This window comes from Saccostrea echinata, unplaced genomic scaffold, assembly GCF_033153115.1.
Source record: "Saccostrea echinata isolate AGI-Se365-2 ecotype Australia unplaced genomic scaffold, CSIRO_AGI_Sech_v1 ptg000033l, whole genome shotgun sequence".
NCBI lineage: Eukaryota > Metazoa > Mollusca > Bivalvia > Ostreida > Ostreidae > Saccostrea > Saccostrea echinata.
In genome coordinates this window covers 36,386,341-36,404,900 of record NW_026889782.1, presented here as the reverse complement: position 1 = coordinate 36,404,900, position 18,560 = coordinate 36,386,341, and the positions used below count along the sequence as shown (strand labels likewise).

Sequence of the window (18,560 nt, the reverse complement as noted above, 5' to 3'; positions counted from 1 at the left end):
TAGATTTCAGTTTATTCAATTATTACAAAAAGGGAAAATTATAGCGACTAAAATTGCTTTAAATTACCAACATGAAATTACAAATCTTAAGTGTGTACTGTATTAATGTCCTTAAATAATTAGTATTCAAAATTCCGAACTAATTGATAAGATCATAAAAAAATCATGTATATCCCGATAAATATTGCATCCCATTAAGCTATACTTGAAACTCATTGAAATTGATATTCAACAATGTCAATTAAAACATGTTTCATCAAGAGGTGCACAAAATATGTGGTGTTCAGAAACATCACATGTGTAGAACATTAAATGTAGCGATTGTAGTTGCATGTTTCAAATTGCTCAAAACTTTTTGAAATCATGAGATACGGTTTATATATTAGCCTTTTTACAGTATCTTGTTCAGTTGAATTGATTGATTGATTGATTGACCGTAGTTCTACAGTTGCTATATAAAATAAATACTTGAGAGTATGTAAACACAGAAGTATTAAGAAGGGGAAAATGAGAATTCCCGTTCATCTTTCATATTACATACATTACGTGACTGGGATGATCATTGGAAAACAGGATAACATGCAGGAGTTTGACATGCATACAAGAGCTGAAAAAATCTTTTTTTTTTTTATTTGAATTCCACAATGCTATAATACAAACATAAACATATGAAATTACCACAATCTTTTCATTGTAGTATTCATTCTTGTGTGTGTGTGTGTGAGAGAGAGAGAGAGAGAGAGAGAGAGAGAGAGAGAGAGAGAGAGAGAGAGAGCACCCGCGTTTACCAACTTGTGGGGAACTCACACCTGACAAAGGACCTTTCTTATGGGGAAAGTTCAGAATTGTGGGGAAATCTCTCGTTCCCCACAAATATGGTCATGGGGTTTTTTGGATTCTACGTGGTCTACTGATAAAATTTATTCGATTTGTGGTCATTTTGGAAAAATTCCCCATAAGTGGGAAATTTTGACACACAGTCTGTTTTATCACTGCACCGTAAATCTTATGTCTGAGGATGCTGGGAAATGTTCATTCGGAACGCGGCGGGATTTAAACTGGTCCCCCAATGATCGTTTACTTTCAAAGGCCAAAAAGGAGCGGAAAACCAACTTATTGCAGGTAATGGCGGCTCCGAGGTGACAGTCATATGGTAAGTAGATTTTTATTTTAAAAAAATAGTTTACAAATAACAACCTGCATAGTTTTAGCGATATAAATCATGTATGCAGTTATGTATATAAACTGTAGACTTTCGTAGTAGAAAAGTAAGATTTAATCATGTAGTCTGGTAGGGCCTAGTGTTACGTGAAACTTTGAACGTTAGACCCGACAAAGATTTTATTTTATAATGGCTAAAACTGCAAATTTATATTCAATATTTTACCCCCGGGACCTGGTAGGCGCTGGGAGCTTGTCCCCCTTTTTGCAAAACATATCTAGACTTTACGACCGGTAGTGATCAGCTGATCAGGGCGGAGTCATTGAAAAAGCATCTATACGTTTAATTGTTTGATGCTAAACTAAGTATTAACCAATTTGAGAAGAGTATCACTGAGAACTCCCTGGGATCAGTCTTTTTAACACGTACGTCCAGTACAATCAGTACATTTAGCTACATATAGCTTAAATTACCTACCTGGGAATTTAAATCTACCAGAATTAGCTTGATTTACCTACCCAGGACTGGTACAATCACTAGGTTTAGCTACGTAGCTTGAATTACCTATATAGCTTTATTTACCTACCTGAAGTAGCTTTATTTAGCTACCTAATCAAACTTATTTCTTGAATTAGCATTTTTCCCAAGAAAGTGCAGAAAATTGCACTTTGATGCTGTGATAATTTTCAACTTTGAACTCCTCTGAAAACAATTCATGAAAAAATCTTGGAGATGTAGTTTTTCTGTGCAATTTCAAACAAAGTTCTAAAAGTTTTGGGGCTATATACAACTGTTAATTTGTGACCAAACAGTTTACTTCTTGAATGAAATAACTAAATTAAATAATCCCAAGTATAAATATATTATTAGTCATTTATTTGTGATTTTTTGTCTTTTTAAAATAAAAAAGCAAAATTGTGAAAAGTTAATTGCCTTGAAATAGTTAAATTAAGCTACCCGAGGTAGGTAAATAAAGCTACGGTAGGTAATTTTAGCTACGTAGCTAAATGTACTGATTGTACTGGACCTGCTACCCATTGTTATTCGCTCATATAAAAATCAGAATAAAAATAATTGCAGTAATTCTCATGTGCACTTAACCAGGCCAGGATTCAACTGACCAGGTCCCAGAGCTCTAAACTGCTTCTTTTCCACCTATGTATCATATCCAACACTGGGAAACTGACCGCCTCACCAAGAACAACACTAGGACTGTGTATCTTTACAAAAAGGTATCACAATGCATCTCGGAACTTCAGAAAAATATATAACAATGTATGATACGAGGGCCATTCAAAAATTATGCGGACTTGTAGCACAGAAAATAAATTTGACGACAAAATCAAGCAAAAAGTCATAAATAATATAAAAGAATCTTTTTATATATGATCATCAGAATTTCATATCAAAATACTGTAAATTGGTATCAATTTCAAGTGATTTAACAGGACATCTTATGAAGTCACGGCGCAGTAAAACCTTCAACGTCACAGGCATTTAAAAAAATGGGAGCTTTCATTTTCTCAATATTTTCCCTTAGTATTTGATACTGTATAGTTTGGGTTACCTTATCCACTCAGAATAAACATCCATATACCATTTCTGATTCAACTTAAAAACTGTAAAACTATTATTGTGTGTTTTAGTTTGTGTTAAACCCCAAAACTGCAGATATTTCTGAAGTAAATTAAGTTTGACGTCGGTCGATCTCAATTACATTCTTAACAGTCCAGAACTCCAGATCAGCGTTTTGTCAATGAACTTCACACCCCGTGCACCAAAGATTTTTGCTCGTACACCAAGACAAAAACAAATGTTTGATTAAATTTAAACCTTGCTCAATCCAGAAAAATTGTTCAAAGTCTTGGGAAAATTGGGAAAAATTGTTTATTTAATGATAAAAATTTGACATATAAACCATGTAAATAAAACCACAAAATAAGGAGTTTGTTTGTCTGTTGTTTAACCTTCCAACTTGAGAATGTTTCACTCACAAGGAGACGTCACCACTTGCCGGTGGAGAGCTGCAAATTTTGACCTATACTGATCGGCACTTAGGGTCATTGAGCAGTGAGGGATCTTTTTCATGCCAGCACCTACTGTGACACGGTACCTCGATTTATCATCCCAAGGACCGGTCTCCACGTCCCACAGTGGGATTCGAACCTGTGATGTAAGGATCAACTCCTTACTCCGCAACTCTAGAGCAAACGCTCTAACCACTGGCCACTGCGCCAGGGGGGCGACCAAAACAAGGAGTAAAATGCTGTTTCTCTACACCTCCTCACCAATTCTCCATTGGAGTTGGTGCACTCCATCTAGTATTACATAATGGAATCCCAAAATGCAATGCATATTGGCAGGAAATACAAAACTCCCAAGAAATCAATGTCCAAGTAGGATATAAAAATAAGTTATTTAAGATATTTTTAAAAAAAATTTTCGTGTGTGTAAAATACCTAATTTAAGTTATTTTTCTGATAACCTGTTTGCATTATGCCCCTGACTTATAAAAAAAACTATAATGGCAAAACTCAACAAAAGTTAAATTTCTTTTTCCAGATATTTTGTTGAAAAAGAAGTGATGAAATTGATGAATCCACATTTTTTTCCAGTTTGATAAAATGTGAAGTTAGGGAGGAATGACATAAAATAACTAAAAACAAGTTATTTTTTATTGAAACTATTTTGGAAAGATAAGGTGTTTGAGTTACTAATGCTGGGAAAAAGTAGGTCATAGCAAAGAGAGGTAACTCATTGTGACAAAAAAATAACTCATCTGAGTTATTTTTGACAATAACTTGTTTGCATTATGCCCCTGACTGTTTATGCAGATACTATTATCATGATAATTTTAAATTATATTCTCATACTCAGGTAGGTAAATTACTGAAATTTAGAGCATATGTGATATGTTTCTGCTAGGAATACCGTTATGGGAAACTGCCCAATCACGTATGCTTGTTATGCCCCAACCTCCCCCGATGATATCCACCTTGACATTTGTTAAAAATTTAATTAGTGTTGCAATACATTTTAATTTCTTTACCTTATTTTAAACTTTATTGCCTGACGCCACGTGCCTCAGGCAGTATAAGGATTAATTTTTCCAAGATCCGAAACTAACCGATCATTCTTAATGAACTAGATTTTGTGCAAGCTGATTTACAACGGAATTTGTTACCTGCATTTAAAGAAAAACAGTTTGCAGAAGAAAATCATATTACTGATGCAAATTAATGATGTGTTAAATTCCTTCAGTTTTTTGCATGCACATGTTTATTCTTTGCAGTTCTTTGTATGGACATGTCCATGTAACATTTTTTCTGCATTTCTAAACTACTGGATCAGTCCATTTGCCTTTTACGAAAGGGGTGACACAATCATTTCGCGCGAAACGTCACATGTAAATTATCTTCGCGCCTTTTTCTTGGATTGTTCTATTGAATGGGTGTGATAACTTCTATGGAAATAAATAAAGTTTATTCTTTTAACCTGATTCTTAAGCTTCAGATTTTTTATTAACAGTAAATTTTATCTCATTTTTGAAAAGAACACATTGTATATGGGCAGGCAACACTAAAGCAATGGATTTGCTGATTATTCTCACTATTTATCCTATAAGTGGACTAGTCCAATCATAAACAAACTCCCTCCACCTAGTAAATGGGACATCCCTTCTTGATTCAGTCTGTTTTCCACCTTTTCTTTCAATATTACGTTTATTAATAATGTACGTTACAAGGTTAGGCTTTTAAAAAAGCTTACAAAGTCAGTAGCATATTATTTCATGCTTTAATTGTGATGAACTAGGTTTCCTCTTAATCAGGCCAAATAAAAAAATATGTGTGGTTCCGGTTACCCGACCGTCCCTATTTTATACCCCCGACCCTAAACTTTTTTTTGGGCAATTTTCATATTTTTTCCGGAATTTTCCCCAATTTCCATCAATGGCTCTGGTTTAAGTTTTAGTTTCAGCAATGATGGCCCTTTTGCACAACAGAGTGCAAGTGTTTATTAGTGTTAAATCCAAAGCAAGCTAGCATGTAGGTGTCCCCTACCAATATTGACTAGTATATTATCACACCCAGAGCTCCCACTGGAGCGAAAATATTTTTCGCCACTTTTCGCGATGAAAGGAATCTCATTCTTACATCTCATTTCAACAAGTGTATATGCTAAACACTCCACTAATAGCACTATTTCAATTTTTTTATATCACAGGCATTGAAAATTGTAAAATTTAAAGTTGTATCCACTTACAAAACTAATATAGGAATTATTTCTACATTTATACAATTAATTTGATACTGATATTAGCCAAGTCTTGACAGTAGATGTCCTCTTGTTCATAACATTTTTTTAGCCCTGGAAGGGGGGTTACAGACTTATTAAAGATATATGACAATTTTTTAAAAATGAAAAAAAATAAAATAATAAGTGAAAATTTTAATCATATCAACAATTTATTGTGAAAAGAAGTAATTAAAATCAGGTTTAAAACTTTGCTTAATTTAACAACTTGGACACTGGGTGTATGCATGTAAATTCATATACATGTAATTGAAAATAAATCTGCGTAATTGACAAAAGTATTGTTTCCAAGCCAGTATCTCTTTCACTCTTTGTCAGTTTATGGTATAATGAACACACTATTTTGACTTTAATCAGGTAAAATTAGCAGCCATGCTCTGCAATTTTCGTCATGTTTTCCTACTTTCGGTTAAAAAAACAATTTATATAGATCCATATTTCATTGATTAAAATCTTTTATTAGCTAACTTCATCTCCAAAACACACTTTGTCTTTCCTTGTTTAATCCATCTTATATTATTTCAAGTAATTTTGTATCCCCTTTCTGCTCCAGGCTAAAGTTACCTTGTCAGCTGTGTGCGTTCAAGCAAGACGTGATTTCCTATGCGTACATTGTTTTGTAAGTTTCATGGAGTTTTCACACCCTGAATTCACTCGTCTGCTTGCATTAAATAAACAAAGGGGCTAATCTGTACGTATTGAATAAACAAAGGAGATAGCCAAGAGTACACACACTTCTGTATGGTATATTAAAAAAAAAAATCAGTTTCACCACTTTTGAATTTCTTTTCGCCACTTTTAGAAAAAATTCGCAATTGGCGCAAATGGCGAATCACAGCTCGAGCCCTGATCACACCACATCTAAATGTCATTGCAAAGTAGTGATAAGTATTATTTAGAAAAAATAAGAAAATCATTTTGTTGAAAAAAAAAAAAAAAAAAAAAAAAAAATCCCTACCTACCTACCCTAATTTTTTTTGGAGGTGTAACCGGAACCACACATATTTTTTTGTTTGGCCTCATATTAATACAGTGACAAGAGTGTAGGTCAGTACCCGTAGAGGAATGGGCTTCACCTCGTAAGGTTCTAAGTAAAGAATCGGCAAATTGAAGAAGACATCATGATCTGTACTGGTTTTCATTTCGTAAAAAAGCATGTTATTATAAATTATGAGAAAGGTCCTGAAATCGATTGAAAAGAAAAACTGAACAATTTTAAAACTATACATAATGATGTAATTTAAACTTATTCATAGGGGGGGGGGGGTGCTATTAGTATCTTGTTTTGCTCTAGCTATAAACTGTACAGGGCATTTACTTTGAGTTCTAGAGCAGCATTGAAGCATTTTTGTCTCAAACACTTCAAGACAACTTTCCCAGTTAAAAGTGTTCATAATTTACTTCGTCGTCGAGAACGACGGAAAAGAGACCAGTCTATAAATAGAGGCCGTCTCATCAATCTATCACTGACGAGAGTGTGCATGAAGAAGGGTGCCCTCTGGTAAGAGAATACATGTAATATGAGTTTCTTTAAAACAAATCATCTAACTATTTTTCCCAGAATTATAATCTATGCTAGTGTTCTTGCAGTTTCATCCCAACGTAACTAGTCAGCCCGTGGGCTAACTAATAAATGACCAAATAGTGACATGTCTTAGATATTTGTTAATCTGTAGGATTTGGTTATGACATTTGAGAAAGTCAATTCAGGCTCGCAGGAAGCAATTTCACTTTGAGGGGGCAAAAACACACATTTTCAGTGGGGGGGGGGGGGACTATGAACTACCAAAATTCCTTGACAAGCAAAAAAAAAGGCATCAGACAATATTATTGAGGGGGCAAAAGCATACAGCAGCTATGTTTTCTATAGTATTCTATATATCATCAAAATTATTGGGGGGGGGGGGGGGGCACGGCTCCCCTGTGCCCCCTCCCCCAGTTCCTACGGCAATGCAATTGTACATCTTGTGTAATTAAGTATGATCGCAACTATGTCGCTCCTTGATGACGGAAATGTTTAGCACCTCTCTTGCTTATACGTTCCATAGACAATGATTGATTAGTCAGGCAAGCTTTTTGAAAAGCTATTACTTGTATATAGTAATACTGGGTACCCTTGATTACTAGGACTAGATGATTGTAGATAACGTCCCTCTTAAGAATTTTTTTCTCGTATGGAGACATTGCCATTACTGGTGAAGTTCCTGGTGCGAGGGGATGCTCCGCTTAGTGGTGCTCTTGTTTTATCTAAGTTTGCGCAATCAGAGAAAGAATTTGATTTAAATAAAACTTTCTGTAGCAGAGTGATGACACATAAAATGTATAGGGATTACTTAGTGAAAGTCCAACTAAAGTCATTCAAATAAACAAAGACTATTTCAACATGTTCATTGTCAACATTGCAACACAGAATTTTGAGAAAGATCATGAAAATTGAAAATGAAGTTGTTTATTCTGTAATATAAACATTTGCAAATACTTTTCTTAGATGAACCTATTGAAGAGAAAATATGTTCAATTCTGTATGAACTTATTAGGCCTGAGGGGGTCAGAGGTTATGGCATCACACAGCGAGATGATATCTTGTCTACATATTTCTGTCATGGTGCAACTGGTTTTGTAAAGTTCTTCTAAGTTAATAGCGATGAAAAAGATAAAATAATTGAAACATATGGAATTTGTTCCATCAACACGATCAAGAGATGTTCAATAGATCTTTTTAAGGTGTGAAGAATGTTTTGTGTATTTTAATTAGCCTAAAATTGCACTTTTTAACCTGAAATTCTTTTGTTATGTAAACTAAAACAGCGATACCACCTCTTTTGACTTCAAATATATTAAGAACTCATAAAATAGTGAGATTATTCTCAGTAGCGATCATTGTTCTTTCATTATAAACAGAGAATTCCTGAACCTGACTGATGACACATGAACCTTAACAAAATCATTTAATTTAATTGAAATGACAATTAGGGAATCAAAAGTAAACAATGTGCACTGCAAAAGGGAAAAAAAATGTCAGTGGCACGCCAGATTAAATCTTGTGCATTCTTGTTAATATGTAGACGATGTAAGGTGTGTTTTTACTACCAAAGGCTTAGATGTTTGAGAATTGGAAGCAGATTCGGAACACTAATTTTAATTACAGGTAAACTTCGTTATCTCGACATCGACGGGACCATCGGAAAATGTCGAGATATCCGAGGTGTCGAGATATCAGAGTTGATACTTGACGTCCAAGATTTCACAGCATAGCAAAACAGACAAGCTTATTATATGTACATGACTTTAATATCGACTGTAGCTCAACATATTTCAGAATTCCCTCTATTTTTATTAAAAATCTAAGATATTATTTTAAAAATCTTGTTTATAAAACGTGTTCTTTATCGAAATCTTTCTAAATTCACAAAGTTTCAGCACAAAGTTACAGCATTGAGCTGCATTCGCGTGTAACTTGCCTTTTCGTCAGAACAGGATACGAATTGCGCTCTATAAACTTCGAACCGTATAAAGTCGACATCCGATATACGGTAAAAAAAATTAAATGTGGATTATTTTTGTCTTATTTCATTCAGGAAGAATGTACATTAAAATAATTTTTTTTAAGAGATTTGTGTATCTAAGCTAGCGTAGTGATGTTACAGATGCACGAATTACGGCTGATTCGGTCAATCGTGTCGTTAATTGGATTGTTTCCTGTTGAATACATTTTAACTTCAAAATATCATTAAAACATTTTTTTTTAATTCCTTAGTTTGAATTTTTCAGTGTGTTTGTTATTCATTGTAATTTAGTTATCTTTTTTTTCAAATTTAAAAGTTATGTTACGTTTCGATATAAATAACATTCTGTACATTTACGCAGAATCGTGTAGATTTAGCAATGATATTACCCAAGCTCAATTAACTTCTCAAAGACGCCGAAGGGGCTTGGGATTCACCTACAAATACAGTCTATAAAATTAATTAAGCAGCATGCAGTCAAAACATGGGTGTGAAAGGTGTGAAACTTTGACGACGTCGAGATACCCGGAGTCGTCCGAGCGTGACGAGCGACCCTATCTGACAAACAGTTAGGTTCAGTAGAGCAGAAAATTGCCGATGTCGACATATGACAGGTAAATTTTGCTCTTGGGACTGTGAATATACGTCGAGATAACCCGGGTTGTCGACATTACCGAGGTTGACATATCAGAGTTTTTGCAAATCATTTATATAGTAAACACTGCCGGGACCGCGGAAGGATGTCGACATATCCCAGGTTGTCGACATATCCGATGTCGAGATACCGAAGTTTACCTGTAGTTTAAACTTTGTAAGACTGGACATTTTTAGACTATACAAAAATTGTTATTTTACCTTCTTAACTTTAGACAGGAAATGTTTTAACAAAAGTATATTAATAATATACAGTTATGGAATTGGTATGAGGGAAATGGCAAATTTATGGTTCTCCGAGGAGGAAAACTTTTTCCCGAGGGGGTGAAACCGCCGAGGGAAATAGTTTCCTGCCACGACGAGCCATAAATTTGATGTTTCCCTCATACCCATTCCAGAACTGATTTATTATACGGAAATCATAAGAGTTTTATAAACTATAGACTCAGGCATTTTTTAAAACGATATAGATTGAGGCATTTAAATAATCACAAATGCATGTTATTCAAATTTTGTTAAATATCTAATGCATCTGAATACCGAGGAAAATAAAATTATTTTAATTAAAAAAATTATTTCACAGACATTTCAAAGGATTACCGTTGTCTTCATTTTTCTACAAATCTGGTTTAGTATCACTATGATTTTGACCTGGCATATCGAAATGTTTTGACGTCATAGTTTCATTGTTAATAACATTACGTCACAGACTAAAGTTTCCTTGAACGCTCCACCCACTGTTCATTTTAATTGGTTAAAATTACTAATAAATATTCATGAGGGAGTATTCCCAGGGAGTAGCTCTGATTTTCAGGAATTAGTCCTCAGATGAGGGAAGTAATATCTTCTCAGTTTTATGGTATTAGTTTTATATAGAGTAATTAAGTAAAGGTATAATAATGATAAATATTCCCCACAAGTCAGTAGTGATAAATATTCCCCACAAGTCAGTAGTGATAAATATTCCCCACAACTCAACAGTGATCATTACATTTCCCCACAAGTCAGTAGTGATAAATATTCCCCACAAGTCAGTAGTGATAAATATTCCCCACAAGTATGCGGTTGTAGTCTGTCTGTCTCTCTGTCAGTATATAGCTCTACTGGATGAAGACCAGAAGAGCTTATGCGTTAGTTAGGTGTCCATTGTTCGTCCTTCTGTCTGTCCTTTTGTAAATAATTTTTAGCTCGCCTGAGCCGAAGGCTCAAGTGAGCTTTTCTGATCACATTTTGTCCGGTGTCCGTCTGTCTTTCTAGCTGTCTGTCTGTCTGTAAACTTTTCACATTTTCAACTTCTTCTCAAGAACCACTGAGCTAATTTCAACCAAACTTGCTACAAAGTATTCCAGTGCCTGGGAAGGTCAAGCAACAGGTGGGGCCAATGGCCCCACTGTTCGTAAAATGATGGGGCCATTTTGAAATTTAAGGGGCCGAGGGGAAATATATTGGGGCCATTCTAAAATAAATCATAGTATGATGCTATAGGATAATGCATATATCTCTGACAATAAAATTTAGGAAAATTAAAAAGAAAAATGCGATAGGAATTGACAAGTCATATGACATTGACTAGTACAAATGATTTTTCCGTCAATCGTCATCTAGATTCTAACCAACTAGTATTTAGAAAAATTGTATTTAAACCAAAAGCACCATTTTTTAACGATGACGATTTAGAGATCACGGGACAGGCTAAAATAAGTGGACTTCGTTGAAAGGGTTTTTCATTGTAAGGTATATAAATTTTCCATGTGCGTGACTTTCGTAAACTGGTAAAGCTGTGGTCAACCATCGAAAACGAATTGACACTTACGAATCGAACAACATGGGAAAAAAAACTGTTTCTATGCCAGTGGATGTCAATATGCCGAATGATGGTTCCGATTTTATTATATAATATATCAAGATTCCATCTAACTTCGATGAAGAATACAGATAGCGGAGACTGCGATGAACTTACAAAGTAATAAAACATGCATACCCGCATTTTGCGGGGTGCGCCGCATGGCGCTGCGCACCATTATTTCATTGCGCCATTTTTCGACAGTATGCGCATATGGCGCATGGCGCGGCCCCTTCCCAGGCCCTGGTATTCTTGGGTGAAAGAGATTCAAGTTTGTTCAATGAAGGGCCATGACCTCTTTCAAGGGTAGATAGTTAGGAATTAGTGAAATAATAATGGCATCATTTAAAAATCTTCCTCTCAAGAACCACTGAGCCAGGAAAGATGAAACTTAGATGGAAACATCCTCAATTAGTGTAAATTCAAATTTGTTCAAATCATGACCCCCGGGGGTAGGGTGGGGCCACACAGTGGGGGATCAAGTTTTTACATAGAAATATATAGGAAAATATCTTTTAAAATCTTCTTCTCAAGAACAGCAAAGCCATGATTGGTCATATTTATATGGAAGCATCCTCAGGTAGTGTAGATTCAAATTTGTTTAAATCATGACCCCAGGGAGTAAGGTTGGGCCACAATGGGGGATCAAAATTTCCTAGAAATATATAGGAAAATATCTTTAAAAATATTCTTCCTAAGAACAGAAAAGCCATGATTGGTCATATTTATATGAAAGCATCCTCAGATAGTGAAGATTCAAATAATGACCCCCGGGGGTAGGGTGGAGCAAGAACAGGTGATCAAACTTTAGCATAGGAATACATAGGAAAATTCTTTAAAACTCTTCTTCTCAAGAACAGCAAAGTCATGATTGGTCATATTTTAATGGAAGCATCCTCAGGTAGTGTAGATTTAAGTTTTTTTCAAGTCATGACCCACAGGTGTAGGGTTGGGCCACAACAGGTGATCAGAGTTTTTCATAGGAGTATATGTATAGGAAAAAAACTTCTTCTCAAGAACAGCAAACCCATGATTGGTCATATTTATACGGAAGCATCATCAGATCGTTTAGATTTAATTTTGTACAAACCATGACCCCCAGGGGTAGGGTGGGGCCACAATGGGGGATCAGTGTTTTACATAGGAATATATAGGAAAAAATCTTTTTGGCAAGAACAGAAAAACCATGATTAGTCATATTGATAATTTGTTCAAATGAGGGCCCCCGGGGGTAGGGTGGGGCTACAATGGGGAATGAAATTTTTACAAATGAATATATAGGAAAAAATCTGCGCAAGAACATCAAAGCCTTTTGTTATATTGATATTGAAGCATCATCAGGTAGTTAAAATTCAAGCCCCCCCCCCCCTTTTGAAGTGAACTGAATTTTGCTTTTTTCTTAGCCAATGTGCTCAGGTGAGAGATGTGGCCCATGGGCCTCTTGTTTTTAAAATGCTACTCCTCCTACAGTTTTGGTCTGATAACAATATAACTTGGCACACAAGTAGACAACACTAAGCTACATAATTCTGTATATCTGTTTTGGATTTTGATCAACAGTGTTGCCATGGTTACAAAAAACAAAAAATAGAAATTTCTGTAAAATACTTTCAAAATGCTACTTCTCCTACAGTATTGGTTTAAATACAGTATAACTTGGCACACAAGTAGACAACACTATGATACTTAATTCTATTTATTGCTGTTACAAAGTTTCAATCCAAGTATTACTTTTCTCTTCCTTTGTTATAAGTACAACCCAGTAGAGCGACTGTGAGTCTCATCAGAGACTTCTGGTTTTTGAGCATCTTTTTTCTAGGAAGACTAAGTTTCTAGGAAGATATTGACCTTAAGTTGAGTTGACGCTTTTTCTCTTTGAAGATTAAAGATTTGGGGACAATCAAGAATTAAAGTGGCTGAAGTCATGGAGACCCAATCTCAGTTCACAGGGAATACCACGGACTGCAAGGAAGGACATTGGAACTGGCTTATGTATTCCAATTTTGATTGCAGTTGATGAAAGATGTCGTACTTAGGGAAACATTAGATGAAATTACTTTGAAGTAAGACTTTATTATACCCTGCAAAGTTCAGTATATATACATAATATGCTGTAAACCAACTTTAACTTGCCTACAAGAAAGATCTGCAAGATTCGCAACCTTCACTACTTGCAAATATTTCTCATCAGGTGCCATGCATAAGTTGTGACAGTGTATTAGAATGTTTCCTTAGAGCTCTGTGAAAATTAATGGTCACTGTTGCAGATGGATTTCAATAAAGTAAGGAATCCTGAATAAAAATTGTCAGGAATAATAGTTGGTTTATAGAATACATACTACAGTAATAAGAGTACAGTTGAACTTCGGTATCTCGAACACTGATATCTCGAATACCATGTAAAATATGGTATTCTAGTCCCAATCACTTATTATTAAGAATTTTTCCCTCAGTATCCCAAATCTTCCAGATATCTCAAAGTTTTTTCACAGTCCCGTCTAGGTCAAGATAACAGGGTTTGACTGTCAGGGTTTGACATTAACGAGTACTAGTCTTGTCGAACTGTCTTTCAGAAGATTCTAAAAATGTATTTTTGTTGCATTTAAAATGAGTGATAGGTTAGATAAGGATTAGTTTTCATTAGGAAAAATATCTACCTAAGTGAAAAAAGGAATACCTTAACATGCTTAATGCAATTCAGATTAAACAATTAAGAGTGTCAGAATTACATAGGAAGTGTTATTTTAATTGTCCATGTACTTCTAATAATTCTATATTGTAAATTTAAAAGCAAGATATTCTTTTGTTTACTACAAATTTATAATATTTACTTGCAAGAACTTTAATAGAGAAATAAGATTTTTTTCTTAAGGTTTGGTTAAATGTTAGAGCTCTTACTGAAAAATTCTAATTGTACACAACAATAAGTAGATTTTATCCAGCATTTATTACACTAAGACCTACTTTTAAAACGTTGTCAACATGGTCAGTAGTACTTGATATTATGGAAAATTGGTGATTTGCAGTACTCTATACAGGACTTTTTTCACCCCATGGTATTTTTGCCCTTTCACACTTGCAAACAATTTTGCCCCGTTTTAAAATTGGTCAGTCACAGTTCTGTTTAAGAAATTATACATACTGTGTTCTTTGAATTTACCCCGTTTTAAAATTGCACACCTGTGAGTAGGCCTAAAGGGGCGAAAATAAAATGGGGGGGGGGGGAATTTCCATGTATACAGTTTATTCCTACTAATCTGTCTTTAACTTACAGATACCCCTAGTTTGTCAACTACTAGCCAAGATCCTACAGGTTAGTTGAATTGGAGAACAGATGTACACACAGTAGAAAGGGTAAGTAGACCTTATAAAAAAGATCACTTGCTTCAAAATAATAAATTAATTTAATTGAAAGTAATTTCCTAACTTCTCAAAAAACACAGTTTCCCCCAAAACTTGGATAAATCCCTGTGGAATGAAATTGAAACTTGATCTGTACCGTATATACTCGCCTATAAGTCGGTCCGCCTATAAGTCGGTTGTATTTATTAAGCTTAAATTAGAGGGATTGACCCACTAAATTACCAATCTTGTTAAAACTTGCGTATAAGTCGGTAAAGAGTTTTGGACCAAAGTTTAACTCCCAAAAAACCAACTTATAGGCAAGTATCTAAGGTAATTCATCAAGATACACACACTTACCCAAAAAAGCTCATTTTCTGCAAGCATTTAGGAAAAAAGTGCAGAAAGCCAAGTGGGAGAGACTGACAGACAGACAAAGCGACTAATGCTCTAACCACTGCATCACTTGAGCTTATTGACAGAGTAAAACCTTTCTGTAGAAAGAACAATTGATATTATTTTCCCTTACCCGGTATTTTTTTTTCTTTTTGTAAAACCTTGAACCTCAGCCCAATTTGGTTCAACTAGAATAAATACAGTCACAACATTGAAATGAATTCAAAGTTAAAACTTACTACAGAATGCAGAATTTCTAAACCCCTCATAATTTTTATGGAAATTGTAGGTTGTAATTTTTGTTGATATTTCTTACATTGCTTTAAATGCTCATGAATGATGCTTTCTTTTCAGATATTACCTGAAAACATCAAATGACGGGGAAAAAAGAAGACTGCCTATTTCAGAGATATATATTTTCACAGTATCATCACCCATAGCACTACGATCAAAAATTAAAAATGACATTAAGGAAGAAAAAAAATGAAGACACTGATCAAAAAGAAAAGAAGTTGGAAGAGTTTCGAATATTATGTCTGAATATTCTGTCAACAACACCATAGATCTGGAGAGGGATTTTTTTGCCTAATAATTTATATTAATGCATGTACATTTATTTTTTAATTCTTTTTTATATATAATGTTGCCTTTTTTTCATCAAGTGTACATGTTACTTTTTTAGCTCACCCAAACTTAAAGCTCAAGTGAGCTTTTCTGATTGAAAAATGTCTGGTTTCTGTCTGTCCATCTGATGTGTGTTGTCTGTTAACTTTTTACATTTTTGAATTCTTCTCTAGAATCACTTGGACTATTTCAACCAAACTTGCCTCAAAGCATCCTTTAATAAAAGGGGAAAAAGTTTGTTCAAACGAAGAGCCATGCCCTCTTTTAAGGGGAGATAATTAAGAGTTCATGAAAATTTGATGGATTTTCTAAAGTCTTCTTTTCAAGAACAACTTGGCTGGAAAATGTTAATGTTATGTGAAAGCTTCCTGATTTAAGGGTGTTCAAATCGTGTGTGGCCACAACAGGAGATCACAGTTTTACACATGGGAATATATAGGAAAAATATTTATTTTCTTCTTGTAAAGAATAACAAGGTCATGATTAGTCATATTAATATGTTGTAAATCATCCTCAGAGCAGATTTAATTTTTCCAAATAATGGTCCCTGGGGGTAAAATGGGACTACAACTTGTTGGCCCTCAGGAGTAGAATAAGGCAACAAAGGGGATCAATATTTCAAAGTGAAATGTATGACGATGATATTTTTTGAAAAAACAATGTAGAAAACACCATGCCAACACTTCTTTTGAAACATTCCCAAGTTATGTGGATTCAAATTTTCTTTAAATTATTGTTCCCAGTATTAGAGTAAGCTAGAATCTGGAAGCAATTTTTTATTATTCAATGAGTGTTTCCCCCTTCTGCAGAACAACATGACCTTCTTAATCAATATTGAAGCATCCCCAGGATATGTGGATTAAAGTTAGGGTATTATGGGTCATAATTCAGTGTAAAAATAATTGCATAACATTTAGTATGAAAAAGGTCAATCAACATTTGACTTAAAAAGATTGTATTGCTAATAAGTTAATTGCTAATCCATCATAGAATTTGCAAATTGCTGACTTTAAACAGGGCTGTTGATATCCTTGTATCATCAACTTATATGTCAATAGCTTGCCCCATTTTAAAGATTGTTTATTGTCTGTAGAGCATGCTCTTGTATATCAAATCAACTTGAAGACATAAACTCCATACATGTATGACAGAAGTTATAAGAAGGAAATTTGTGTATTGCCAATTCACTAATTGTAGTTTAATGCAAATTTGATACAGATTTAATCAATTATTAATCCACAAGTTCTCAAAACTTTGATTTAACTGTGTGTTTACTGTACATGTACCACAATACTTCCATCATGTTTACAACTTTACATGCAGATCAGAGGGAGGGGTGTTCATATTATAATACAAAGCTGAAGCAGGTTATGCATTTTTTCAGCAATGTGGCAACCGTCACATCTTGTGTAACACAACAAAAAGCTTATTGTTTGGATATTAATAATTTTTATACTTAAAATTGCAAGAAAAAGGACTGTAAATGTTTAGAGGTTTATGTGCAGCAATATATACAAAAAAATTGTCTAACAATGTTTACTCTTTGTTGGTTGTGCTGTACTGGTATGTACTTTTGTATTGAAGCATGAGAAATAAAAAAAAATTGTTGATTTAAAGACAAGAAGGTTTTGGAAAGTCATGGAATTAGTGTTTGAAAGGTCCGTATGAACTATGTTAAGTGTATATATATTTGTATTTTTGTCAAATCAGAGTACATATTTCTTCAGAAAACTCGTCGAAGTTAATATTATTTGATGCAATTTAACAAATCATTATATAATTTACTTTCAAAAGTAATGCATTATTTTCATAAGTTCAGTAATGTTTAGCACTTTGATAGAAACAATTGTAGAAGAAGATTTATCATATTATATTTGGAATTTTAAAGAATTTTTAAATTTGCGAAAATAATTCCTTGTCTTAATACATACATGTATGTACAAATCCTTTCATGTTGAAATGACAATGCAAAGAAGGGAATAAAACATACATGTATGTATGTACACTTATGCTTTCTTATCAAACTTGGTTTTTGTGGAAGGAGAAAGGTTGATGAAATAATATCTTAAAGATGCATATCAGTCCTTTAAAATTTTCAGTGAAATATTTTGACTTGCATGTTACCAGACATGATATATTAATAATGAATGCGAGGTTACAAACCTTATAATTCTTTATTTGAAGATAAAACTAATGACTTCCATTGTAATTGTCATACATCCTAGCACTTTCTTGTGCTAAAATATATAGAGGAAAGGGGGAAATCTGTCTTTAAAAAGGAACATATTGGACATTTTCGGTTTGGTGAACATGTACATATCTTGAGTATGGAGCGTATTATGCACCAAAAATATTGCGTAGTATTTAAAGCTGAACACGCTTCGTAAAAAGAATCTGTCCGCCATATTCGATTGGACTCTCGCTATATCTGAGGGCCCCTATATATAGAGCCGCTCACTGGTCACTGTTCAGTGTATTCAATTGTCACTGGTGTAGACGGACGTATGCTATACAGCACTTGGTGGCGACAAAAATAACTGCTTCTTCTAATACAAGAGAGTAAGATACCAAGGAGATTTACAACAATTGCACAGGTCAGTGCAGTATACAAACAAACACAAATATACGTAATTGCAATAAAATGTAAACAAAAGTAATGCAAGGTAACCAGCACGAACACCTGTCGCCATTCCACGCCGATACCTGTGACAATAAAGCA

At 34.3% G+C, this 18,560-nt stretch overlaps 2 long non-coding RNA genes across 3 annotated transcripts; both read left to right on the top strand.

Moving 5' to 3' along the window:
- The first annotated feature begins 1,126 nt into the window (after positions 1-1,126).
- LOC133198893 (uncharacterized) lies at positions 1,127-16,472 on the top strand. 2 transcript variants are annotated; one of them, XR_009722650.1, is made up of 4 exons: positions 1,127-1,153; positions 13,361-13,542; positions 14,754-14,833; positions 15,572-16,472. It is a non-coding gene; the product is annotated as an uncharacterized LOC133198893 (long non-coding RNA). The 2 variants fall into 2 exon arrangements; XR_009722649.1 differs by lacking the exon at positions 1,127-1,153 and having other exon boundaries at positions 13,048-13,542.
- On the top strand, positions 2,928-3,529 carry LOC133198892 (uncharacterized). The gene is made up of 2 exons (XR_009722648.1): positions 2,928-3,107; positions 3,422-3,529. It is a non-coding gene; the product is annotated as an uncharacterized LOC133198892 (long non-coding RNA).
- Positions 16,473-18,560: the final 2,088 nt, after the last annotated feature.